Raw genomic sequence first — 27,382 nt, 5'->3', positions numbered from 1 at the left:
TATAAGGTTCAAGTCCTCTTTTTCTCTGAAGAGGCAATTTGCATATTAAATATCTCAGAGGAGCATTGCACAGTGAATAAGCCTCCTTAACTTGACACGCCAGAACTGCTATATCACTCTCCACAAGGAGAAACCTTACTCCTTAGACCTCAGTCCAGAGCCTCTCACTTAGCCAAATCAATTCTCATGCTTCGCACTGATGAGGGCCAACAGCCTTTAACACCATGTCTGCGAATTGAGATACTGATTTGGCTGTTATCCTAAGTCATATTGCAAGACTCATTAAAGGGTTGATTGTGATTTGAAGGATCACTACTTCCAACAGTTGCACTATAGAGTTCATGTCCTCTTTTTTTCTGAAGAGGAAATTTGCAACTTAGTCATGAATGATAAGCTTTGCTATCCTATACCTGATCACATGGCTCCATGAAGAATGAGCCCCAAGTATTGCTCCATAAAGATTGGGCCCCATATAATGTTCCTTAGAGAATGGGTCCCATATATTGCTCCATACAATATGGACCCCATATATTGCTCCATTCAAAATGGGCCCACATAATGCAACACAAAGAAAGAGCCCCACATAATGCTCCATACATTGTGGGCCCCATATAATACTCTATGTAGGATGGTCCCCATATAATACTACATACAAAAAAATCATTTACTCACATATCCTTGCTGGCCACAGGTTTGGACTCCTCAGCATCACCGACATCTGACTCCCTGCACTGTGACTATTCAAAGCAGAGGGCACAGAGTAGTGAGTTATTGTGTCCACTGTCATGAGACGTCACACCAGAGCTGTGCAGGAACAGAGAAAGGTAAGTACTGCAAGTTCCAGGGTCCTGAGCAAGCTGGGGTGCCCACTCGAGGTGAGAAGAAAGTCAATAGACTAAGCTCTGATTGGGGCTAATGGGTCTGAAAGAAAAAGTGGCTAACAGACTGAGAAATTGAAGGAAATTTCAGTCACATGGCAAGAATCTGCACAACTAAGTATATGCTAAATAGTTTCAAGTCAAATTTATGCATGAGATAGCCATGATGGTTGTCTATAAAATTATGGTAGTCACATAATCAAAGCAGTAGTGGATGGTGAGATATGGAGCCTGAAATTCAAGAGTTCAAAATATGGTTACCTTTTTGCTCATCAGTGTACATGTAGCAGTGCTGGATTGTTGATCAGTACACATACAGATGTAGCAGAGTTGGGCTGGTGATTGCTGTACACAAACAAGTTACAGAGTTGGATTTCTGACTGGTGCACTGACAATTGAAGCACAGTTGACCTGGTGGCTGGTGCTCATAGACAGTGGGGGAAATAAGTATTTGATTCTTTGATGATTTTGTAAGTTTGACCACTGACAAAAACATGAACAGTGTATAAAATAAAATCCAGCAAATCACATTGTATAAAAATTATATTAATTTATTTGCATTTTCAGTGAGAAATAAGTATTTGATCCCCTACCAACCATTAAGAGTTCTGGCTTCTACAGATCAGTCAGACACTTCCAATCAACTCGTTACCTGCATTAAAGACAGCTGTCTTACATAATCACCTTTACAAAAAACTCCTGCCCACAGACTCAATCCATCAGTCAGACTCTAACATCAACAATATGGGCAAAACCAAAGAGCTTTTTAAGGATGTCAGGGACAAGAGCATAGACCTGCACAAAGCTGGAATGGGCTACAAAACCATGAGTAAGATGCTCGGTGAGAAGGAGACAACTGTTGGTGCAATAGTAAGAAAATGGAAGAAATACAAAATCTCACATCATGGGGTATCCTTGATCATGACGAAGGTGACAGATCAGCCTAAAACTACATGGGGGAACTTGTTAATGATCTCAAGGCAGCTGGGAACACAGTCACCAAGAAAACCATTGGTAACACATTATGCCGTAAAGGTCTAAAATCCTGCAGTGCTCACAAGGTCCCCCTGCTCAAATAGGCATATGTGCAGGTCCATCTGAAGGTTTCCAATGAACACCTGGATGATTTTGTAAGTGATTGGGAGAAGGTGCTGTGATCAGATGAGGCAAAAATTGAGGTTTTTGGCATTAACTCAAATCGCCGTGTTTGGAGGAGGAGAAATGCTGCCTATGACCCAAAGAACACCATCCCCACTGTCAAGCATGGAGGTGGAAACATTATGTTTTGGGGTATTTCTCTGCTAACGGCACAGGACTACTTCACCACATAAATAGGAGAATAGATGGAGCCATGCACTGTAAAATCCTGAGTGACAACCTCCTTCCCTCCACCAGGACTTTAAAAATGTGTCATGGATGGGTCTTCTAGCAAGACAATGACCCTAAACATACAGCCAAGGCAACAAAGGAGTGGCTCAAAAAGAAGCACATTAAGGTCATGGAATGGCCTTGCCAGTCTCCAGACCTTAATCCGCTAGAAAACTTATGGAGGAAGTTGAAGCTCCGAGTTGCCAAGTTACAGCCTCAAAATCTTAATGATTTAGAGGAGATCTGCAAAGAGGAGTGGACCAAAATTACTCCAGACATGTGTGCAAACCTCAACATCAACTACAAAACGCCTGACTGCTGTGCTTGCCAACAATGGTTTTGCCACCAAATATTAAGTCTCGCTTGCCAGTGGGATCAAATACTTATTTGTCACTGAAAAATGAAAATAAATGTATATAATTTATACAATGTGATTTTCTGGATTTTATTTTTGATATTCTATGTGTCAATGTTAAAATTAACCTACCCTTAAAATTATAGATGTCTTTGTCAGTGGGCAAACTTACAAAATCAGCAAGTGATCAAATACTTATTTCCCCTACTGTACATGTACAGATTTGAGGTGATGACTAGTACACACATACATGTGCTGGATTGATACTTATACTATATTATTTTAAAAAATAACTAGACTCGGGAAGGTCTAACAGTTGGAATGGCAACTTCTGTCATGTTGGTGTTATGGGGAACAGATGCATGCTTCTGTCTGCGGCCACCACACTGATTGTTCCTGCCTGTTGGGGTGCTATGCCTCCTTCCCCATCTTTGCTGCTGTTCCTCACTCTGCATGTCCTCCTGCCAGGTTGGGTCAGTTACTATGTCATCCACCACCTCTTCTTCCACATCCGCACCCTGCTCATCCTCCTGGCTTTCTGGCAATTGTGTCTCATCATCGTCCACCTCTTTTAACACTTTCTCACCATTGTCTTCATGTGACCATGGCTGCTCAAATCTTTGGGTATTGCTACATGCAATCTAATCTTGCCCCAATTCAAGTTGACTAGCCTAGAGTCCAGAATCTTTAAAGGGAAAACTGAACAGCTCTTCTGAGTGTCCAAGTGTGGGATAAGTTGTCTCAGGGCAATCGGCATGATGGGAGGAAGGAGGATCAGGGTGAGGAATATCCGGGCCACACTCACAGCTACTCAGACTTGACCATGTGGAAGATATGGTGGTGGTGGTGGCTAAGTGACTGGAAGCATTATCCGCTATCCAACCAACAACCATTTCACACTGCTCTGGCTTCAATAGTGGTGTGCTGCAGTCCCCTAGAAATTGGGACAGGAAGGTCGAGCAAAAAGATGTGGGTCTTTGTTGTGGCCCATTTTCAGCTTGGCCACGGCCTTCTCCTCTGCATGCACCATCACATTCACTTTTCCATCCCTTGCCCCTATTGATTCATCAAAAAAAAATCTGAAAGCTGTGCTGCAGCACAATGGCAGCAAGTATACTTCAGTGCCCACAGGGCATTCTGTGCACTTGAAGGAAAGCTAAGAGAATTTAGAATTTATTCTAGAGAAACTTAACTCTGAGGATCAAGGATGGTCAATATGGGGTGATCTGAAAGTTCTCTCTTTGCTTCTTGGGTAGCAAGAAGGATACACAAAGCACCCATGCTTTTTGTGTGAATGGTACAGTTGGAATAGGACTCATCACTGGAGCCTAAAAAGTTGGCCAATGAGAACATCTTTGTAACCATAACTCAAGAACATAGTTGGGAAAAGTTTAGTTAATCCCACTAAATTTCTCCTACCACCACTCCACATTAAGCTTGGACTAATGAAGCAGTGTGGGAAAGCTCTATCGAAAGACGGAGAGACTTTAAGTACCTGTGTACCAAGTTTCAGGGACTGTCCAAAGCAAAACTGAAGGAATGCTTTTTTGTGGGTCTGGATATTCGGAAACTCATGAAGGAAGAAGTGTTTGAAATAAAATGAAAGCTGTTAAGAAAAGGGCTTGGGATTATTTTAAAGAAGTTATGAAGAAATTTCTAGGTAACTACAAAGATCCAAAATTTAAATCCATTGTGGAGAACATGCTGAAATATTTCAAAGACTTGGGTTGTCTGATGAAAATGAAGTTACATTTTTTACTATCCCATTTGGGCTACTTTCCTGACCATCTTGGTGCTGTTAGCAAAGAGCAAAGAGAATGATTTCATCAGGATATAAAGTAAATGGAACTGCAAAATAAGGTAGATTGAATGTGAACATGATGGGGGACTACTGCTGGTTGCTTCACAGAGAAGATCTGCAGGCCTTCTATAAGAGAAAAGTTATCAAGAGAAGATTTGAAGAAAACAAGGAAAAAGCAGGAATTAATTTCAAATAAGGTTGCAGAATGAATAATTTTTCATGTCTAACATTAAGTACAATTCTGGCTACATAAAAGATTTTTCTTGTTTATCTCGCTTTATTGTAATGTAACTCATGTTTCGTGTAAAATTCATATTTGTTGGTTAAAAATAGAAGTTTTTTTTTATATCAGGGCATAAGAAGACAGAAACGAACAGCACTAATGGGTCAAATTCCTACAAATCTCTTTCATGTAGAGGATATCGGTAACAGAGGAAATGTTAAAACATAACTTTTAAAAGTCAGTATATATAAAAGCTACCCCGAGGAAAAGTGAAATAAGTGCAATTAAAAACTCACTCTTGAACCTATATAGTTGCTGACTACACACAGATATCCGTATCTAGTCACATCACAGACTTCAATGCATATGTAGCACATGCAACTAAACCCAGTCCTAGATACCTAAGTGACTGGACAAAATTACAAATTAATCCACACAATATGTATCCTGTGATCACAGAAAGAGACAGATTTCCCAAGGAATATCTCTCTTTTTTGCAGGTACAAAAAAAGTTCCACAATAATCAAGACAAAACATTAACCTCTACCCTGTAGGGGCAATAAAATAGATCACAATACACATTTTTTGTACTATATATGCATTGAAGTCTGTTATGTGACTAGATATGGACATCTGTGTGTAATTGGCAACAATACAGGTTCAAGAGTGAGTTTTTAATTGCACTTATTTCACTTTTCCTTGTGGTAGCTTTTATATATTCTGACTATTAAAAGTTGTTTTAACATTTTCTCTATTGCTGATATCCGTAAGAAAACATAAGAATCAGTCATCGGATCTGAAATAATTTTCATAAACCCACATTTTGCATTTCTGTGTTTTACATAACATAACCTGGGATCTGCAGACTTTGTATATCCACTGTATATAATATCTGTCCAGTACATTAGGTGTTGGGTCTTACATTGACTTCTACCACCTAGTTTGAGTGATGTTTATGCTCATGGATCAAATTTATGTGAACATAGCACACTTTCAGGTAACAAAAGATTTCTTTAATTTTTCCCTTTCTATAATAATTTTTCAGGTCTTTTGGAACTAGTTGACCACTATTTAGGGTTAGCACTTAAACAGCTGTTTTCCAGCAAAATGCAGTCTGATCTTCAAACTTATTGATATGTTATTGTGATCTAACATCTAATGGTGATTTACTTATTTGATCACCATTGCCAAATTGTTATGATTCACTTATGGAGCTCTATCTAGAACACTTTCTGGCTTTATATATTGTAGAAGTTTTTACTCACTCAGCTGTGGTTGAGGTAGGCACAGGTAGCGGTATCACTGTAATGTCCAGGCAAGTTTATTTAAACTTCGTAAAACCACTCAGGATAGCAAATCGAAAGAAAAGCCTTTTCCGGCACAAAGTGAAAACATAAAGTAAAAAGTCCATATAAAATATAGCGGGTCCGCCTGCTCAGGATAGTGTCCAGTTCTTTTAGCCTTAGCACAGACCAACACACAGGAGATCCACATAACTTCAGCTCCAGACACTGAATGAAACACTCGACCTCCATTTTATCTGCCAAACCACGCCCCTGGGGTTGGGATATGAGAGCAGTCATTCCCACCCATCTCTTATGACTACTCACAAAACCCAGCCCTGGAATCGCCTGATAACTTTCTCAGCACTATATGTGCTGGAGCATGTTTCCAAGTTCACATCACCGCAGCTAATATCCGTGATGATGGATATATCCCCTCAAGGACTCGTCCAGCGGCCATCTTACAATATTTAGTGGCACTTTATATTCTAATTTTTCAGCATTGACTTTGGTACATCATCCTAGTATTCAAGTTAGACCTAGTTATGATTTCTCTACATTTACAAAGTGTTTTGTATATAAGCATGTGAAGTCTGTGGGCAGTGCTCTTTTCCAAGGTGTTGCTTACTTAATCATCTCTCAAGTGTGCACATTGAAATAGTGTCTAATAACTTTGGTTTTTATCCCTTGGCTTTTTCTTTGTTTATTGTGAGCATTCTTAGAAATGCCTACAGGTCACTATCTTAGTGTATATTACTGATGTGGGGCTATGTACTCTTTTATGACATTGATGAGCTGTCTTAATAATTCTTTTGCACATCAAACATTGTTTGTGCATTTGAATTTATTTTTACTGTTTATATATGTATGAACAGCATAAATTAGAATTAATTGTAGTTCATGCAACTTGGAATAAACTTGTGTATTTTTATGATACTGTTATATATCTGTTTTGCTTTAATTAGCTAATTAATATGTTTTCAATACCTGTCTTTCAATATTTGAGCCCATTTCACATTATTTTCGCCTACTGCCCCCATTTTGTGATATGTATGCAAGAGGCTTTGATGATAACATTGGAGGATTTGCATCCACTTTTGCATGAACATTGCTGCTTTTTTAAATCTTTAGTTTAAAAAGACATTTACTAGAAAAAAACTTATTTAATTAAGTTAAAGGAATTAATTTAATCTGAATAGAACATGATTTTATGCTTATGTTCAATGTTTTTGACAAAAAAAAAGCAATATTTCAGAATATTTGAAAATCACTAATGCAAAACATGAGTATTGCTTGGCTAAGTAATCGGTCCATGACTGGTGTTATGTAAGGTACACTCCCTCCTTAGTAAGAGAGATACAAATTGGTGAAGGGAGAATTATAGGACATGTAATTAAATATGTAAATGCCTCTTCACAGAGTTAGGATTGCTACTTCTAATAGGTGGCACTAGAGTTCTAGACCTCTTCCTCTCTGAAGAGACAATCTTCACAGAGTAGAAGAGAATGAACTTTAGCATCACCTGTTGGAAGTAGTAATTGTAAAAATTAGTATCAAACTTAAAAAAATTAAAGCAATAGTTATATTCTTAATTTTTGATAAACCAGACAATGTATGAATTCTTATTATGTACAAAAATCTCAGTATTTGTATACAAACAGTATGTAAGCTGATTAAAAAAACCATATATATGAGTATCACAATCAGAAAATGTGACTAATACATTATGTAAAATTGCACTTGATCACATAAACAACCTCTAATCATCAGATCAGGAACTGAAAAAAGGGTGTCCACTTAATAATGTCAGCAGCTCAGCTTGCAGTTAGAATCATGTACTCCATCATCTGCGCACAAAGGCTGACTGTTCATCTCTTTCAGTAAACCAACTCAAATAAATTAGTCTGGCGAAGTATCTTCCTTGGCCTTTGGCTTTGGATTAAAGGGCAGAGTAGAAACAAATGTCATTGACCGAACTGACATTTCACCTTCTACAACATTAGGTGTTATGGTGGTGGAAGATTTAGATTGAGCAAAACACTGAAGGTGTCACTGTCAGTGAGTACATTATCTTCTTGTGACTGAGAGGAGTGATGTCTGTGACATAGAATTCTTCACGCCTTCCACTTCCGCCCCTCTAACACTTCATCATATTATTGTTATATGGAGGAATGATATAGAATGGTATAAACAAGCCCTCTCTGTAGAACATTCTTGAGTGGACACCTATATATCTGCCCTTCCTGTAAATATTAGAGATAACAACTTAGAATTGGATAGATTTACAATATCAAGACAGCCTTCAAAAGCCTTCTTCTCACTGTGTGTGAAATTTGCTTCCTGTTACACCCAGGACAAAGCTGCATGTAGTGTGGTCTGTAATTACAATAATATATGGTGTGTAGCTTTTTTTTTCTTTAACTATTGTGAGTGTTATTGCAGGGGGTTTACAGTTGTCTTACAGCTTTAATTAATTACATGGTTGGTTTTTTATGGCACCAGTACTCTGTGTATTCAGAGATTAGTTATATTAATAACTTCTATATGGGTATTTAATACCTAGGCTTTGTCATTGCTATATGCTTCCCTATGAGCCCAATCTCTTGAAATTTGAATATATAATTGATGGGGATGAGTGGACCCATGAAAGTTTGGGTTTGTAGGGTGCCACTGAATTGTAGTCCAAAGTTCGGTTCAGGTTCCAGAACATGACCATGGACTTGAACCCTATATAAGTCAATGGGGACAATAACTTTTGTGCTGTAAAATGGCCATAGTAAGGGCTAGGTCGCAGAAAAAGGAAGAAAGATGTGAGTGAGAGCAGGACAATTGTCATTCAAACAAACGTGGATACAGAAATTATTTAAAATAACATAGAATAAAAACAAAAAAAATAATATTATGGAACCAGAAGGTGGAGGTCCAAGTGATAAAGTGGAGCAATGCCTTGCATATGCACTTTACTGTACTTATTAATACATAAACAAATAAATGACATGGGTCCCCAGTATTTTTAATAACCAGCCAAGGTAAAGCAGGCAGCTGTGAGATTTTCTTAATAAATTGGGAAGGGGTCAACATCCATTGGCACAAACCAGCTTTGCCTTTGCTGGTTATTAAATATGAGGGACCCAAAACAATGACATGGGGTCAACCCTATTTTTAATAACCAGCTAAGGCAAAGCAAACAGCTGGGGTTGATACTAGTAGACTCTGGATATTGGCCCCTTTCCCAGCCTAATAAGACCAGACCTCAGTAACCACAGAAACTGCACATCTATTAGATGTACCACTTCTGGTGCTTAACCACAGCTCTTCCTGATTGCCCTGGTATGGTGGCAATCGGGGTAATAATTTTGGGGATTGATGTCAACTATGTAATACCAGCTGGAAACAAACCCAGGGGTTAGTAATGAAGAAGTGTCTATCAGACATCCCATTACTAACCACATTTTTAAAAATAAAAAGACACACACAGGAAATAAAGTTTGAATGAATAAAGACTCACACATACATCCTCTGGTTTACCCTTTTATTACAAAAAAATATTCACAACAGTACAGACTTAATCCATTATGTGTTTCATGATGTTCAGTGATTCTCTTCTGCAACCTCTGGAGTGTCATTCTGAGAATGACGCTCCATAGGTTACTTGCTGTCATGCTTCACGAGCTTTGATATCAGTATCATTACTGATGTCATCGCTCTTGAGACATGACCACTAGTAACCTACGGAGCATCGTTCTGAGTTGCAGGAGAGAATCACTGGATGTTGTGGTATCTCGATGGATTACATCAGAACTGTTGGAATTATTTTTTAATAATAAATGGGTAAACCAGGGAATATGTGGAAGAGTCTTTACTCAAATAAGGGGTCAGTAATGGGGGTGTCTGATAGACCTCTCCATAACTAACCCACTGTTACGGCTAGCGGATCGCACCAAGTATATATAGGTAGGTACAAGATGCGTTCGCAGCCCGGGGTCCACCATGCAGGGACACCTGCTGCAAAGTAAAGGCTGATAGACTATAAGCTCACACGTGGGTTAAGCTTCACCCTGTGTGAACTGGAAGTGATCTCTGTTACATCACCAGAGAAACTATTACCCTAACTAGTGTTGTGCTTGCTCTGAGACCAGGTGCAAAGCCAATGGCTAATTGCCCCCACTGATGCTAGCTGCCTGAGAGTACAGCCCCAGAACTATACAGACTCACACCACATATGACTGCGTGGTGGAGTATCCACTGGCATTTGCCAAACATATTTGATGCTAGCGCATGGCCATGTGAACCTTTTATAGTTGCAGCTCTTCACGACCTTCCTGGTGCACCAATAGGAGCTGCTACTGGGCCTGAGCATGTGACCCCCGACCTCCAATTAGAGGTCCTTCCGTGGGCATGCTCAGTGTGTGAAAAGCAGGACTTAGTCCCAGAAAAGCCTGCTCGTCGCTGACCTGTGCTGGCTACAGAAGCAGAGCCTGGAAAGACAGCAGTAACAATCTGCACAGTATCAGGCTGAGCCAGACACTGGGACTGATGTTTCCGCTAAGCAGGTTCCACCGCGGTTGGAGGAGAATGGGAGACGGTAGCAGACATGGTTCGAAATTCCCCCTGTGCAGTGGTGGGAACTCGACACCTAACACCCATGGGCTTAATGCCAGCTGACATCAACCCCATAAGCCATTACCTTAATTATCACTGCACCAGGTCAATGGGGAAGAGCTGAAGCTAAGTGCCAGAATTGTCATATCGAATGGATGTGCCATTTTGGTGCTGCTGTGGTTTAATCTTATTAGGCTGGGAAGGGGCCAATATCCATGGACCTTCCCAGCCTATTAATATCAGACCCCAGCTGTCTTATTTGCCTTATCTGAATATTAAAATTATGGGGAATCTCAGATCATTTTTGATTTTAGTGGGGTTCCCCCATTTTCAATAAACAGCAAAGGCAAAGCAGACAGCTTGGGGCAGATACTGATACACTTGGAAGGTCATACATATAAGCCCTTTCCCAGTATAAGACCAGCTCACATCTGTTTGCTTTACCTTGGCTGGTTATCAAAAACACAGGGGACCCCACTTTATTTTTTTATTATCATTTATTTATTTATTTTACACTGTCCCTCACTTGAGTTGTCCCTTTACTAGTCAGAGCACAATGATGGTGCCACCTGTGTTCCAGGGGTTTGTTGGTTGGGTAACGGGTGATGCAAGCCAATAACAGCCATGGCAATACTTGGCATGGCTGTGATGTCTGCGGAATTGATCACAGCCTAAAACCTTGTTGATTAGCTACACTGCAGACTTTCAATAAGCTTTATTAAGCATCTGAACTCTGAACAGAAACATGGACTTATCACAGACTTCCGGGAGAAGTCTGTGTTCTGAGTTCAACACCGGACACTAAGTGTCTGGTAGGAACACCAAACTTTACAGTATGGGTTTGTTCATCCCTAATAATTATGCTATTTATTATCTTGTACACATTACTCTATTTTTTCTTTTATGTGGGTTTTATGGGATGATTTTGTTGTGCTTTTTGTCTTTGTGTAAATTGATTATTTATAATAAAGTTTGAATATTATTTGTTATATTCTGTTTTGTACTATTGTTATTTCATTTGGTAGCAGTTATAGGATGATGCATTAGTTATTTTGGTAACTCCAAAAGTTAGCTATATAAATGTAAGCCTTAGTTTATTGTGTGTCTTGCTTTCCAGTATCTGGTTATAACTGCTTGCTACCATAACTGGGAAGGCTCTTTGTTGATGTAGAACTGATCCCGTAAATGAACATTATGCATAGATGGTTCTGTCACTTTCTAGACTTCTTTGGGCACTATGAAGCCTTGTTCATTGCAAATGAATCTATTTGAATGGAAATTTTGTGATTAAGTTATTTTCATGGCAATGAATGTCTTCATCTGACCACTTTTTATAACAATCTAAAGCTTATGCAATTGGACACTTTTAAAAACTGAAACAGCAGACTCTGTGAAAGCTAAATTTTGTGTCAGTCTCAACACTTTTGACCATGAATCCATAAAAATGGCACAAGACCACCAACTCTGTAAAACATTTTTTTTTTTTAGAAACTCTTTTGGAAGATGTATATATTGTATGTCTCTATATGTGGCCACTCAGCAGTTGTGATGTGAATTGTTAATCGTAAAAGGTTTTACTAGGTCTTCACAGTAAGTTATTGTACATGTATAGTGAGAAATTTGCTGAAAAGTAAGAGTAATTACACTGTATAAATTAGCAGCATATGGTTATTTTTTTCAATTTTTAGTTCAGACTTAAGACATGCGGTAAATATATATTTCACAATATTTATTGAATGCATTTAGTAAATAAGTGAAATAACAAAGTAGTTTCCAAATCTGCTTTGATAAAGTAAAACCAAGTAAAAGAAGACAGGTGGTAAAACTTATTAAGCATTTTATTTGACTCAATTTCCATTTAGGCTTTGTTTTACATTTAGAAAGCATTAATTAAATCATAATATTATAAATAATAATAAGTACTGATTAGACCTTTCTCATCAAATTTAATACTTTATTGATGAATATTAAATTTAACAACTTGGAGTATGTTAGTTTTTTTAGTTTGGGGCTGGGGCAATACTGCAAAATGTGTCGCATGACAGCAATTTTCTGCATAGATGTGAGTTAAAAACATCTGTACAACTTGTCTTTGTCTCTATTGTAGAGCACTGATTTAGCTGGAAATATTACAGCCATTTTATAGACAAGTCCATTGAAAGTAACACGTTGCATGAAACTTGCATGGTCTATGTCAAATATTTTGATTTCGATTTGTGACCATCAACAGAAAACCTAACACATATGCAAACAGTATGATGCAGGATGTATTGCAACAAAATCAGAAATCATGACATTCAATGTTGCAATGTGTCACTGTCAATTTAGTAAATACACCTATATGATCACTTTGATAGATATAGCACACCAAAATTACTGAAACAATATTTCTTATAGCAAAACATAAACTTTATTCACAAAGAGATATTAAAAATGTGTGGTGGTGCCTGGATAACCTCTTAACTGCAGGTAATATTACTAAGCTCTACCATATGGTCTGACATATGTAGCTATTTATTTATGATGTTTAATTAACACTATGGATACTTACCTTTCTCAATGCACTTGCTGACTATATCTGTTTGTTTCCAACTATTTTGCAGCTATAATTTGGACTACTGTATATATCTAGAAATTGTATGTTGTTACTTTCTTTTATACATTCAATTGATTGGTTGCTCTGTAATATGTTATGACCTAATTTGTCTTCCAGGATCACCCACCTTTGTCTATCTGTGGCACTTTACCTTTTTAAAACCCCTTCACGACCTGTGACACAGCGTATGTGTCATGAAAGTCGGTGCCAATCCGACCTGTGAGGCATATGCTGTGTCACACAATGATCGCGCTCCTGCAGGTTGGGTGAAAGGGTTAACTGAAATTTCGCCCAACCTGCAGGAACAGAAGGAGTTGTACTTGAGCCCGGGGGCAGTGGCTTTGCCCCCCGTGTCTATGATCGCTCTGATTGGTTGTTGGAAGTGACTGTTTCACTTTCACTTCAATCAGAGCAATCGTGATATTTCACCAATGAAACTTGGTTAAATATTACAATCCAGCCATGGCCAATACTGCAATATCATCGGCCACGGCTGGAGACCCTGATCTGGTCCTGCCACCGACTGACGACGGCGATCTGCCGCTGCTGCCAGTCTTTCCTCTCCTCCGTTATGTCCTCCACTGCCCTCCTCTCCCCTCTATCCTCTCCTCTGCTCCCCCTGCAGTCCAATCTTACCCCCCATACCTACCAAGTCCCATTGTCCCTCCCATTGTCCGTCCGTCTTCTCCATGGGCACCGCCATCTTCCAAAATGGCAGGTGCATGTGCAATGCACCCACCGAATCTGTTGGCCTGCATATTCATTCCAGGTATATTTTGATTACTGTGATAGAACCTATCACAGTGATCAAAATAAAAAAAAATTGTAAATAACTCCCTCCATTTATTACCCCCATAGGTAGAGAAAATAATGAAATAAAGAAAATATATTTATTTTTATTTCTCCACTAGGGTTATGGCTAGATTTAGGGTTGGGGTTGCAATTATGGTTAGGGTTAGAAATAGGGTAAAGGTTGCAATTAGGGTTCGGGTTAGAATTAGGGTTGGGTTGCAATTAGGGGTAGGATTGCAATTAGGGTTAGGGTTATAATTAGGGTTAGGGTTGCAATTAGGGTTAGGGTTTCAATTAGGGTTAGGGTTACAATTAGGGTTAGGGTTGCAATTAGGGTTAGGGTTACAATTAGGGTTAGGGTTGCAATTAGCATTAGGGTTAGAATTAGGTTTAGGGTTAGAATTAGGGTTAGGGTTAGAATTGGGGTTAGGGTTTCAATTAGGGTTAGGGTTAGAATTAGGATTAGGGTTACAATTAGGGTTGAGGTTAGAATTAGGGTTAGCATTAGAATTAGGGTTAGGGTTACAATTAGGCTATGTGCACATGGTGCAGATTTGGCTGCGGATAGTGAAGATGATAGTGAAAATCCACCACCTCTACCACCTCCCAAAATAAGGAGATGCAACACCTGCACCATGGAAAGCGGACAAAGAAGGCTTTCTAATAGTGTTGAGCATTCCGATACCGCAAGTATCGGGTATCGGCCGATACTTGCGGTATCGGAATTCCGATACCGAGATCCGATACTTGCCGCATATCGGATACCGGAATCGGAAGTTCCCAGGATTCAAACTGCATGAATTCAGCCAATGAGGAATGATTCTGAGTGTGGGCACATCCTGTTCAGCATGGTGGGCATGTAACTACTGGCAAGGCTGTGATTGGCTACTGAAATGATGTCATGCAGCAGTTTAAAAGTCGCTGGTGCCATTTTGCGCTCACTCTGCTGTGAATTCAGTTAGTGACAGGACGCTGTGTGCTGACTGAGGGCCAGTTGAGACAGTGATTTGCTTCATTGTTCTTTTCCAAGGCTAATTTAGCAACCGCTGTGTTCACCTACTAATCACCTTGCTTTTGCCTTGCAGCGCTGTTTTCACAGCGATCTGCAAGGTCTGTGTGTGTGTGTGTGTGTGTGTGTGCAGGCCACTCTCTAGTCTGTGTGCAGCCATAGGCCATAGCTGGTTGTATTCAGTTCAGGGAGGGTGGTTCACTGACTCATACTGTTCCATTTTCTTTTTTTTTTTTTTCAAGTAGTGCAGGCTGCTGCACATTTTTTCTAATAATTCCTATTAGTGACTTTCCACCCGTATCCAGCTAAATTGTGGAAAAACACTAGATAGGGTAACGTAGAGGAGTGTTTTTGGGCCTTGCAGCATTGTTTACGGCTGTCTGCACGGTCTCCGTGTGACTGCAGCTCGCCCTGTAGTCTGTGTGCAGCCATAGCCGGTTGTATCCAGCTCAGGGTGCGTCACTGCGTCATACCGTAAAATCAATTTTCCTTTTTTTTAAGTAGTGCAGGCTGCTGCACATTTTTTCAAAAAAATCCTATTAGTGTCTTTCCACCAGTATCCAGCTAAATTGTGGAAAAACACTACATAGGATAACGTAGAGGAGTGTTTTGGGGCCTTGCAGCGCTGTTTACGGCTGTCTGCACGGTCTCCGCGTGACTGCAGCTCGCTCTGTAGTCTGTGTGCAGCCATAGCCGGTTGTATCCAGCTCAGGTTGCGTCACTGCGTCATACCGTAAAATCCATTTTCCTTTTTTTTAAGTAGTGCAGGCTGCTGCACATTTTTTCAAAAAATTCCTATTAGTGTCTTTCCACCCGTATCCAGCTAAATTGTGGAAAAACGCTACATAGGATAACGTAGAGGAGTGTTTTTGGGGCCTTGCAGCGCCGTTTACGGCTGTCTGCACGGTCTCCGTGTGACTGCAGCTCGCCCTGTATTCTGTGTGCAGCCATAGCCGGTTGTATCCAGCTCAGGGTGCGTCACTGCGTCATACCGTAAAATCCATTTTCCTTTTCTTTAAGTAGTGCAGACTGCTGCACATTTTTTCAAAAAATTCCTATTAGTGTCTTTCCACCCGTATCCACCTAAATTGTTGAAAAACACTACATAGGATAACGCAGAGGAGGTTTTTGGGGCCTTGCAGTGCCGTTTACGGCTGTCTGCACGGTCCCCGTGTGACTGCAGCTCTCCCTGTTGTCAGTTCAGCCCCCACAAAATAAATAAATAATAAAGTTCACCAAACACACCACTTTACAGTTGTGTAGGCCACATTAGCTCATATTAAAGTCTAGTCCACACTTTAGAAAATTAGTGTTTCTTATACCTGTTAGGAGCTGTTCAGGAATAAGTACACAAAGCCGTTAGTACTTTTCTGCTTATCTTTATCAGTCAACCAAGATGAAGAAGGCAGGGAGTAAGGCACGTGGGCGTGGGCGTGGAGCAGGGAGAGGACATGGGGATTCTGTGCCTGCTGCAGGCACCGGTGACTCATCATCACCCAGTTTCAGCAGGGAACAGTCCTTCATGCGCAGCTTTGTCGTAGAGCGCCGTACACCGATGCTGCGTGAAGACCAAATTGCAGTCGTTGTCGGATGGATGGCAGCTAACGCATCGACTTCAATTAGTGCCACATCCTCTCAGACACAGAGCACTGGAGAGCACCCATCTGTCTCTTCACCACCTGCCAAATTGCCCAGGCAGACAGAGAGCCCAGGACAGGAGCCGTCACTACTTCTGTTCTCTGAATCTCTTGGCTTGGAAACAGGGGGCCAGCCAAGCAGCATTGGAGAAATGGAAGAAGAGGCAGTGTGCAGTGATGCCCAACAGCTTTTTCTCTCTGAGTCTGAAGAGGCAGGTGGGCCAGTGCCTCCGGTCACCACACTGCAGAACGCATCCACTGATGACACTCAGGTGCCACTTTCTGGTGCGTGCTCTGCTGCTGAGACTACCCAGGAGGAGCAGTTGGTGGCAGAGGGTAGTGTAGATGATGAGGTCCTTGACCCATCGTGGTGTGAGGGACAGGAAGGTGGTGGGAGCAGCTCTGAGGAAGAGATTCCCCGAACGGGCCAAAGAGGGAGAGGGAGGGGGAAGACTGCAGATCCTGTAGCCTCCACTTTGGAACCCGTTAGGAGCATGTCTCTTCCAAAAGCCAAAAAGGGCGCTCCCAAGACTTGCAGTGCCTGGTACATTTTTGACACAGTTGCAGATGACATTTGCTATGTCAAATGCAAGGTGTGTCATCATAAAATAGAAAGAGGGAAAAATGTCAGCAACCTCAATACCTCCAACATGTGGAAAGATATGTGGACCAGGCACGCGGCGGAGTTACAAAAACACAATGAAGACCTAGGCCAACCAACAGCGGCAGCTACCACCTCTTCAGCTCGTGTTGCCTCTTCCTCCAGCTCACACGCAGCTGGTTCGGCTTCCTCCCAGGATCGCCGTGGAAGAACCTCTGGCACTGTTGTCCAGAGACCCACTGTAATTCCACCCGCAGCACCACGTTCCCAGTTATCCTCACAATCCCAGGCCAGTCTACAGCCATCGGTAGTACAGGCATGGGAGAAAAGGTGGCCTTTCTCGGCAAACCACCCACGAGCACAGGCTCTGACTGCAGGCATTGCCAAACTTCTGTCAATGGAAATGCTGTCATTCAGGCTGGTGGAGACTGACAGCTTCCGTGACTTGATGTCATTGGCAGTCCCACAGTACAATGTGCCCAGCCACTTTTATTTCAGCAGGCAAGCCGTCCCTGCCCTGCACAAGCATGTGGAGGGACACATAAAACACGCGCTACTGAATGCCGTCAGTAGCAAGGTCCACCTCACCACCAATGCGTGGACCAGTCAACATGGACAGGGGCGATACCTTTCCCTCACTGCCCATTGGGTTAATGTTGTTGAGCCGGGTACAGATCGTGTGAGTGGCGCAGGACGTGTCCTGCCCACTCCAAGGATTGCAGGAATCCAGTCTGTACGCATTGACTCCTCCTCTTACACAAGTTCCTCAGAATTATCGCTGCAGGAGCCGTCACAGTCCACCTCCACATGGACCCGTGAACGTTTACCTGTTACGACCGACATGAGCACAGCCGTGGCCAAACGTCAACAGGCCGTCTTGAAATTAATTTCTTTGGGGAATCGAGGCCACACAGCGCAGGAGCTCTGGAATGCCATCAAGCAGGAGAGCGATGTGTGGTTTGTGGCAGCGAATCTCCAGCCAGGCATGGTAGTGTGTGATAATGGCCGAAATCTGGTGGCAGCTCTGGGCCTCGGCAACCTCACTCACATCCCATGTCTGGCACATGTGCTCAATTTGGTCGTGCAGAGTTTTTTGAGGGACTATCCGGATCTTGATGCACTGCTGCACAAGGTCCGCCTAGAGTGTGCTCACTTGCGGCGTTCCAGCACGGCAAAATCGTGCATTGCGGCTCTGCAGCGCCGATTCCACCTTCCGGAACATCGCATCATATGTGACCTACCTACCAGGTGGAATTCCACGTTACATATGTTGGAGCGGTTGTGTGAGCAGCAGCAAGCAGTAATGGAGTACCAGCTGCATCAGGCGCAAAGAAGTCGCACTCCGCGCCGTTCAGACTTCACAACCACAGAGTGGGCCACTATGAAGGACGTCTGCCAGGTTTTGCGTCCCTTCGATTATTCCACGCGGATGGCGAGTGCAGATGATGCACTAGTCAGCATGACTGTCCCCCTTATCTGCCTGCTTGAAAAATCACTGCAAGCGCTAAGGGATGATGTTGTGGAAGAGGTGGAGGATGAGGATTCACCATTTCCATCATCTTCTGGACAGTCAGCGCCACGTGGTTCCTCACAAACGCGTAGGCAGGGGACACTTTGTGAGGAGGATGAGGAGGAGTCAATGGAGGAGGAAGACATCCGTCCAGAGGAGGGAGTTACACAATTGTCCAGTAGTCAGTGTGTACAGTGAGGGTGGGGTGATGACGAGCGGGCAGAGATCACGCCTCAAGCAGGGGACAGCGTTTCTTGGCCAGATGGCAGTCTGCAGCACATGGTGGATTACATACTGCAGTGCCTGAGAAAGGACCGCCGCATCGCCCACATTCTCAAAATGTCTGATTATTGGGTGTTCACCCTCCTCGATCCTCGCTACCGGGACAACGTAGAAAGCCTCATCACACCGTTGAACCGGGAGCGAAAAATGCGGGAGTACCAAGACACACTGGTGAATTCCATCATCTTCTCCAGTCCAACTGAGAGAAGTGCTGCTAGTGCATTACAAAGCAGCTCAGTGCGTCCAGGCAGTGGAGGAGGCTCTGCACAAAGAGGGAGCAGAAGCAGTGCCTCTGCCCAAGGCAAGACTAGTATGTCCCAACTGTGGCACAGTTTTGTGTGCCCACCACAAAAGTTTACACCATCACAGACGGCTCCAGTCAGCAGGAGGCAACGGTTCCGTCAGATGGTGACAGACTACATGTCTTGCCCTCTTGCTGTACTCCCAGACAGCTCTTCCCCTTTCAAGTTTTGGGTCTCAAAGCTGGATACATGGCCAGAGCTAAGCCAATATGCATTGGAGGTGCTGGCTTGCCCTGCGGCTAGTGTATTATCGGAATGCGTCTTTAGTGCTGCAGGTGGTGTACTAACTGACCGTCGCATGCGACTATCCTCCGATAACGTTGACCGGCTTACTTTCCTGAAAATGAACCAGGCCTGGATCTCGCAGGAATTTGCCACTCCTCTTCCTGATTAAATAATTAGGTGACTGTCTACAGTATCCAGGTCTCCTGTTATGTTCATCTTTCTATAACCTGAACTTTAATTCCTGGGCTCCAACACCGCCAGTTGAGGCTCAGAAGTGCCGTCTGCACAGTCAAAACATACGACCCAGTGTTATTGGGTGTCAGTAACGTCAGCTGATCCCCAGCTGTGTAGCCGGCAATGTGCCCTGCGACCGCCACGCTGACACAACTGAAATGTAAGGGAACCTGTCCCCCCCAAGGCGTTTGTTACTGAAAGAGCCACCTTGTGCAGCAGTAATGCTGCACAAGGAAAAGGTAGCTATTTTTGTTTAGCTCCTTGCACACGCAGAACTTAACACTTATAAAATGTGTCCACTGATACCATAAAACCGTCCCGGAGGTGGGACTTTACTTCGTAATGTGACGCAGCACAGCCGTCATTCTTACCCCCTTGGCGCCGTGCGCCGGCTCCTCAGCGTTGTTTGATTCTGTCCCGAAGCCTGCGCTGTTATGTTATCCCTTGGCCAGGCACACTTAGCGCTGCCCCTCTTCTGACAACATTTGGTGTCAGGCTGACTGCGCCTGTGCGTCCTCGCTGGCCGAGATCCCGCCTCACAGTGTCTTCTGATTTAATCACACTGCGGGCCTGGGATCCATGGGCATGTGCAGTGCATATCTTCACCTCCGCCTCTCACTCATCTCCCTTCGCCTTCTTCAGACTGTGCGCCGTCAGCTGATCCCTAATAGCATGCCACGGCCATGACAACGCACAGTCTGAAGAAGCCGGAGGGAGGGGAGTGAGAGGCGAGGATATGCAATGCGCATGGCCACGGATCCCAGGCCCACGGTGGGATTACATTAGACGACACTGCGAGGCGGGCTCTCGGCCAGCGCGGCCGCACAGGCGCAGCCAGACTGACACCAAATGATGTCAGAAGATGGGCAGCGCTAAAACAAACAACGTTGAGAAGCCGGGGCATCCTTTGTGCTGCACAAGCTGGCTCTTTCAGATACAAACGCCTTGGGGGGGTTAAAGGTTCCCTTTCGACTTTCTCCAATCAGGCTTCGGCCTACACTGTGTTCCTCTGCTCCTCCTGCTGTCCCTGGGCTCCAACACCGCTAGTTGTTGCCTGGAAGTGCTGTCCGCACAGTCAACAGTCGCTCCTCTGTTATTGGGGTTCAGTAACGTCAGCTGTTCCCCAGCTGTGTGTGTGGCAATCCCTCCTATCTCCTCCACCTCCTCCTCCTGCTGTCCCTGGGCTCCAACACCGCTAGTTGTTGCCTGGAAGTGCTGTCTGCACAGTCAACAGTCGCTCCTCTGTTATTGGGGTTCAGTAACGTCAGCTGTTCCCCAGCTGTGTGTGTGGCAATCCCTCCTATCTCCTCCACCTCCTCCTCCTGCTGTCTCTGGGCTCCAACACCGCTAGTTGTTGCCTGGAAGTGCTGTCCGCACAGTCAACAGTCACTCCTCTGTTATTGGGGTTCAGTAACGTCAGCTGCTCCCCTGCTGTGTATACGGCAACATGTCATGCGACCGCCACAAAGGCACAACAACTGAAATTTAAGGGAACCTGTCCCCCCCAGGCGTTTCTTACTGAAAGAGCCACCTTGTGCAGCAGTAATGATGCAAAAGGAAAAAGTGCCTGTTTTCGTGGTGCTCCTTGCACATGCTGAACCTAACACTTATGAAATGTGTCCCCTTACACCGTTAAACCGTCCGGTAGGTGGAACTTTCCTTCGTAATGTGACGCAGCACAGCCATCATTCTTACCCCCTTGGCGCCGTGCGCCGCCTCCTCAGTGTTGTTTGAATCTGTCCCGGAGCCTGCGCTGTTATGTTAGCCCTTGGACATGCACACTTAGCACTGCCCGTCTTCTGACATTATTTGGTGTCAGGCTGGCTGCACCTGTGCGGCCGCGCTGGACGAGATCCCGCCTCGTAGTGTCTTCTGATTTAATCCCACTGCGGGCCTGTGATCCATGGACATGCGCAGTGCATATCTTAACATCCGCCTCTCACTCATCTCTCTACGCCTTCTTCAGACTGTGCAACGTCAGCTGATCCCTAATAGCATGCCACGGCCGTGACGCCGCACAGTCTGAAGAAGCCGTAGGGAGGGGAGTGAGAGGCGTGGATATGCACTGCTCATGCCCATGGATCACAGGTCCGCAGAGTGAATACATTAGATGACACAGCGAGGCGGGATCTTGGCCAGCGCGGCCGCACAGGCGCAGCCAGCCTGACACCAAATGATGTCAGAAGATGGGCAGCGCAAAATGTGTGCATGGCCAAGGGCTAACATAACAGCGCAGGCTCCGTGACAGATTCAAACAACGCTGATGAGGTGGCGCACGGCACCAAGGGGGTAAGAATGACGGCTGTGCTGCTTCACATTACGAAGGAAAGTTCCACCTACCGGACGGTTTAACGGTGTGAGGGGACACATTTCATAAGTGTCAAGTGCAGCGTTTGCAAGGACCATAATTAAAAGAGCTAAGTTTACCTTTTCCAGCATTAGTGCTGTACAAGATGGCTCTTTCAGCTACAAACGCCTTGGGGGGGGGGGTTGAAGGTTCCCTTTCAACTTGCTCCAGTGCAGGCTTTGGCCTACACTCTGCTCCTCCTGCTGACCCTGGGCTCTAACACCGCCAGTTGGCACCTGGAAGTGCTAGCTGCACAGAGACAAACACCAGCCAATGTGTCAGTGGGGTTCAGCAACGCCAGCTGTTCCCCTGCTGTGTAGCCGGCAACGTGTCCTGCAAACGCCACGCAGACACAAAGCTGCCGCCAGTGCAGGCTTCGGCCTACACTCTGCTCCCTCTACTCCTCCTGCTGACCTGGGGCTCTAACACTGCCAGTTGGGGCCCGGAAGTGCTGGCTGCACAGAGCCAAACACCTCACCAATGTGTCAGTGGGGTTCAGCACTGCCAGCTGTTCCCCTGCTGTGTAGCCGGCATCATGTCCTGCAAAAGCCACGCAGACACAAGAACTGAAATTGAAGGGAACCTGTCCCCCCCCAGGCGTTTGTATGTATAACAGCCACCGTGTACAGCAGTAATGCTGCATTTGTACAAGGTGGCTCATTAAGTTACTCTCCTTTCACACGCCGAACGAAACACGTTTAAAATGTGTCCTCTGAGACCATTAAACCATCCCTGAGGTGTGACTTTCCTTTGTAATGACACGCTGCACCCCCCTTGGTAGCGCTGCCCATCTTCTGACATCATTGTTTGGCTGGCTGCACCTCTGCGGCCGCCCTGCCCGACACAACGCCCCTCGGTGTCTTATTTATTTTGACTGTGAGGGTGTGATTGACGGGCATGAGAAGTGCATATCTTCGCCTGTCACTCATCTCCTTCCGCCTTCTTCAGACTGTACGGTTTAATGGCCGTGGCATGCGATAAGGGATCAGCTGACGCCGCACAGTCTGAAGCAGGTGTAAGGGCCCGAGTGTGAAAGGCGAACATATGTACTGCGCAAGGCCATGAATCCCAGCCATGCAGTGTTTTAACAATGTAAAGACACTGCGGGGCTGGGATTCATGGGCATCGCGAACCGCACCGGCCGACATCAAATTATGTCAGAAGATGGACAGCGCATGGCCAAGGGATAACGCAACAGCGCAGACTCCTGTACATCAAAATGCGATGCTCAGGAGGCCGCGCCAAGCACCAAGTTGGTATTTTTGCCAGCTGTGCTGCGTCTCATTACGAAGGGAACTCCCGCCTCCAAGACAGATTGACTGTATAAGGGCCAAAATGTTGTACGTGTTTCATTCAGCTTGTGCAAGGAACAAAATTAAAAGAGCAACCTTTGGCTTGTGCAGTACTACTGCTGCATAAGGTGTGGCTCTTCTAGTTTGTAACACCTGAGGGGGGTTAAAGGTTACCTTTAAAATTGGTTCAATTAGGCTTCGGCCTACACTCTGCTCCCTCTCCTCCTGCTGTCCCTGGGCTCTAACACTGCCAGTTGGTGCCCGGAAGTGCTGGCTGCACAGAGCAAAACACCCACCACTCTGTCAGTGGGGTTCAGCACCGCCAGCTGTTCCCCTGCTGTGTAGCTGGCAACGTGTCCTGCAAAAGCCACGCAGACACAAAGTTGCCGCCAGTGCAGGCTTCGGCCTATACTCTGCTCCCTCTCCTCCTACTGACCCTGGGCTCTAACACCGCCAGTTGGCACCCGGAAGTGCTGGCTGCACAGAGAAAAACACCAGCCAATGTGTCAGTGGGGTTCAGCACTGCCAGCTGTTCCCCTGCTGTGTAGCTGGCAATGTGTCCTGCAAATGCCACGCAGACACAACAGACCTCCAAATGCCTCCAGTGCAGGCTTCGGCCTACACTCTGCTCCCCCTGCTGACCCTTTGCTCCAACCCCACTAGTTGGGGCTGTAAGAAGACAAGCTTGAATAGGTCCCCATCCTGGTTCCAGTACCGTCAGCTGGTTCCGGGCAGAGCCTTTGGCTTAGGTGCCTCCCTCTGGGTATCCGAGTTCCACCAACGTCAGGTGGTCCTTGGTAGTGCTTTCAGGCACGGGTACCTCCTGCTTAGTAACCGGGTTCCAGTAACGTCAGCTGGTCCTCGGTAGTTCCATTGGCTCTTGGACCTTCGGCTACCCATCCGGGTTCCAGTACCGTCAGCTGGTTCTCGGCAGTGTCTTTTGCTCTTGTACCTTCTGCTCCCCATCCTGGTTCCAGTACCGTCAGCTGGCTCCGGGCAGAGCCTTTGGCTTAGGTGCCTCCCTCTGGGTATCCGAGTTCCACCAACGTCAGGTGGTCCTTGGTAGTGCTTTCAGGCACGGGTACCTCCTGCTTAGTAACCGGGTTCCAGTAACGTCAGCTGGTCCTTGGTAGTTCCATTGGCTTTTGGACCTTCGGCTACCCATCCGGGTTCCAGTACCGTCAGCTGGTTCTCGGCAGTGTCTTTTGCTCTTGTACCTTCTGCTCCCCATCCTGGTTCCAGTACCGTCAGCTGGTTCCGGGCAGAGCCTTAGGCTTAGGTGCCTCCTTCTGGGTATCCGAGTTCCACCAACGTCAGGTGGTCCTTGGTAGTGCTTTCAGGCACGGGTACCTCCTGCTTAGTAACCGGGTTCCAGTAATGTCAGCTGGTCCTCGGTAGTTCCATTGGCTCTTGGACCTTCGGGTAGCCATCCGAGTTCCAGTTCCATCAGCTGTTTCTCTGCATTTTCTCAGCCTTCTTGTACCTTCTGCTACATTTCCAAGTTCAAGACCCTAAAGACGATGACCCGGAAGACCACCCCTAAGATGACGACGACACCAGAGACGACAACCACTGAGATGACGACAACCCTGGAGACGATGACCCTTAAGACCACCCCGATGACGACGACCCCGGAGACGACGACCCTGGAGACGACGACGACAACATGGGAGACCGAGAAGCAGAAGAACAAGAGGCTGCAGAACAAAGAGCAGAAGAACATTAAGCATAACACAAAATATCAGAGCAAAAGATATTATCTAAATTATAAGCAGAAGAAGACTAAGCAGTGTATGGGGGTGAGTCCGTTCCTCCTCATGGTGCCCCTGGATAAAGCCTGATGCTGCAGGCCAAACTGAACGCGGACAAATGTAACTCTTTTGTGACAGGCAGAACGGAAGGTGTAATCTTCAAACTTTTATAGATAACAACTACGGGAATGCCTGTCACAAATAAGAATATGATGAAGAACTTGAATATGAAGAAGAATAAGAGTTAAATAAAAAGAATATGAACAATGTAACAAAAAATAATTGTAGGTTGAAGATGAAGAAGATGAATAAGGTGAAGAAGAACTTGATGTCAAAGATGCTGATGATGATGATGAAGAAGAAAGTGTGGGAGAAGTAAAAAAGAGGGTGAAGGGTGTGGAAGTAGTGAAACATCAATATCTGACAAAATAAAAAAAAAATTAACATAGTCAATATCTTTGTAACTCCGAACGTCTTAAAAAAAATTAAAAATTCCTGCTATTCTATTAGATTGGGCTAAACCTCTATGCCTTTAATGTCTCCGCCACCTCCCCCAATACATCCTACATTATTCTTAGTTGTTTTCCTTCATGTAGAATGAACCTACAAGGAAAGAAAGGGTTTATTTTAATTCCAATATTTTCGTCCCATTGACTTGCATTGGTATCGGGTATCGGAATCGGCGAGATCCGATACTTTGCCGATATCGGCCGATACTTTCCGATACCGATACTTTCCGATATCGGAAGGTATCGCTCAACACTACTTTCTAATTATGAATGTCACAAATGTCATAATGCAATCTGCCTGACACATGCAAACATTATTATGTGCAATTCTTGCTCTTAGCTCTGCAAATGTATGTTTTCTGGTGAAATTCTGAATAAATATGTGTCTAAAACCATTTTAGGTACCTTCAAATAAAGCTTTTAGAGCACTGAAATTGAGAAAATTAGATATTATAAGCATTTTTCTAGCCTGTGCCGAACAGGCGCATTTTGCCTGAACTTGTTAGTGAAGGCTTTGTTCCTGATGGAGGGTTAATATTATTCAGATGTTACAAATCAAACAAATATTCAACATCAACACTTATCCGTTGTCACTGTTTGAACTTTGACATAGTCATGTGCCCATTTTGGCAAGAATATGAAGCCTAGCCTAGCTGTTTTTTGCAAAATGGAATACATTGAATTTTTTATACCATGGAAGAGTGAACTAGAGCACCCCCTTTCTTGAAATGTAAAGTTTTAGTTGGATGCAGGGCCGGTTTTAGGAAAAGTGGGGCCCTAGGCAAAGTTTAAAATGGGGCCCCAAATGCTAACATATTGCACATCATACAGAAGCATTTCTGCTGTATTTACATGCGCTGATATCAGGCCGCTAAATGAGTGTGATCGACAATACTGAAGTCGTTGGACGCTTGTTTCCCGGCCTCTTTCCACCAACTGAGAAAGAATGAAGGGGACAGAACGATCACTAATAGATCACTAACAGATCACCATACAGTATCATGTTATCAGCAGCACATCTACAGTTTATACCGGCGATGTGCTGCTGAGAACAATGATTTTTATTCCGGCATAAACAATCCAATCACCCAATGAATATGCAGCATTTTGCTTGTTTAGTATAATACACCCCATAGTCCTCCATATAATATAATGTGCCCCATAGTCCTCCATATAGTATAATACACTCCTCATAGTCCTCCATTTAGTATTATACACTTCCCATAGTCTTCCATATAGTATAATACACTCCTCATAGTCATCCATATATTAAAATATACTCCTCAGTCCTCCATATAGCATAATACACTCCTCACAGTGATCCATATAGTATAATGCACCGCCATAGTCATCCATGTAGTGCAATTCACTTCCCACAGTATAATGCACCCCATAGTTCTTCATATAGTATAACGTATTCCCCATAGTCCTCGATACAGTATAATTCAGCCCACATATAGTATAATGCAGCCACCACCCCACAGACTATAATGCAGCCACCCCAGAGTATAATGTAACCCCCCATAAAGTATAATGTAACTGTCATGCTCGCGCCCAGACTGGTTGGCGCGGGCGTGCGGGGGAGTGGCCCCACTGGACCACAGACCAAACCTCCCTGGAAGGGGCGTAACTAAGTAGCTTCCTAGGTGTTCGCTGGAGCCTCTGATGGTGAGGTCAGACTTGTGCAATAGGAAGCTACCAGGTACCACTCCAGGGTGGAGTCTGGTTGTGGCTGCTGATCCCACCGGGGAACGGAACATAGACAAGCAAGCGGGCACGGCTGGC

The sequence above is a fragment of the Ranitomeya variabilis genome, chromosome 6 (assembly GCF_051348905.1).
Source record: "Ranitomeya variabilis isolate aRanVar5 chromosome 6, aRanVar5.hap1, whole genome shotgun sequence".
Taxonomy (NCBI): Eukaryota; Metazoa; Chordata; class Amphibia; order Anura; family Dendrobatidae; genus Ranitomeya; species Ranitomeya variabilis.
The sequence above is the reverse complement of the archived record's forward strand: the minus strand, read 5'-3'. Positions refer to the sequence as shown.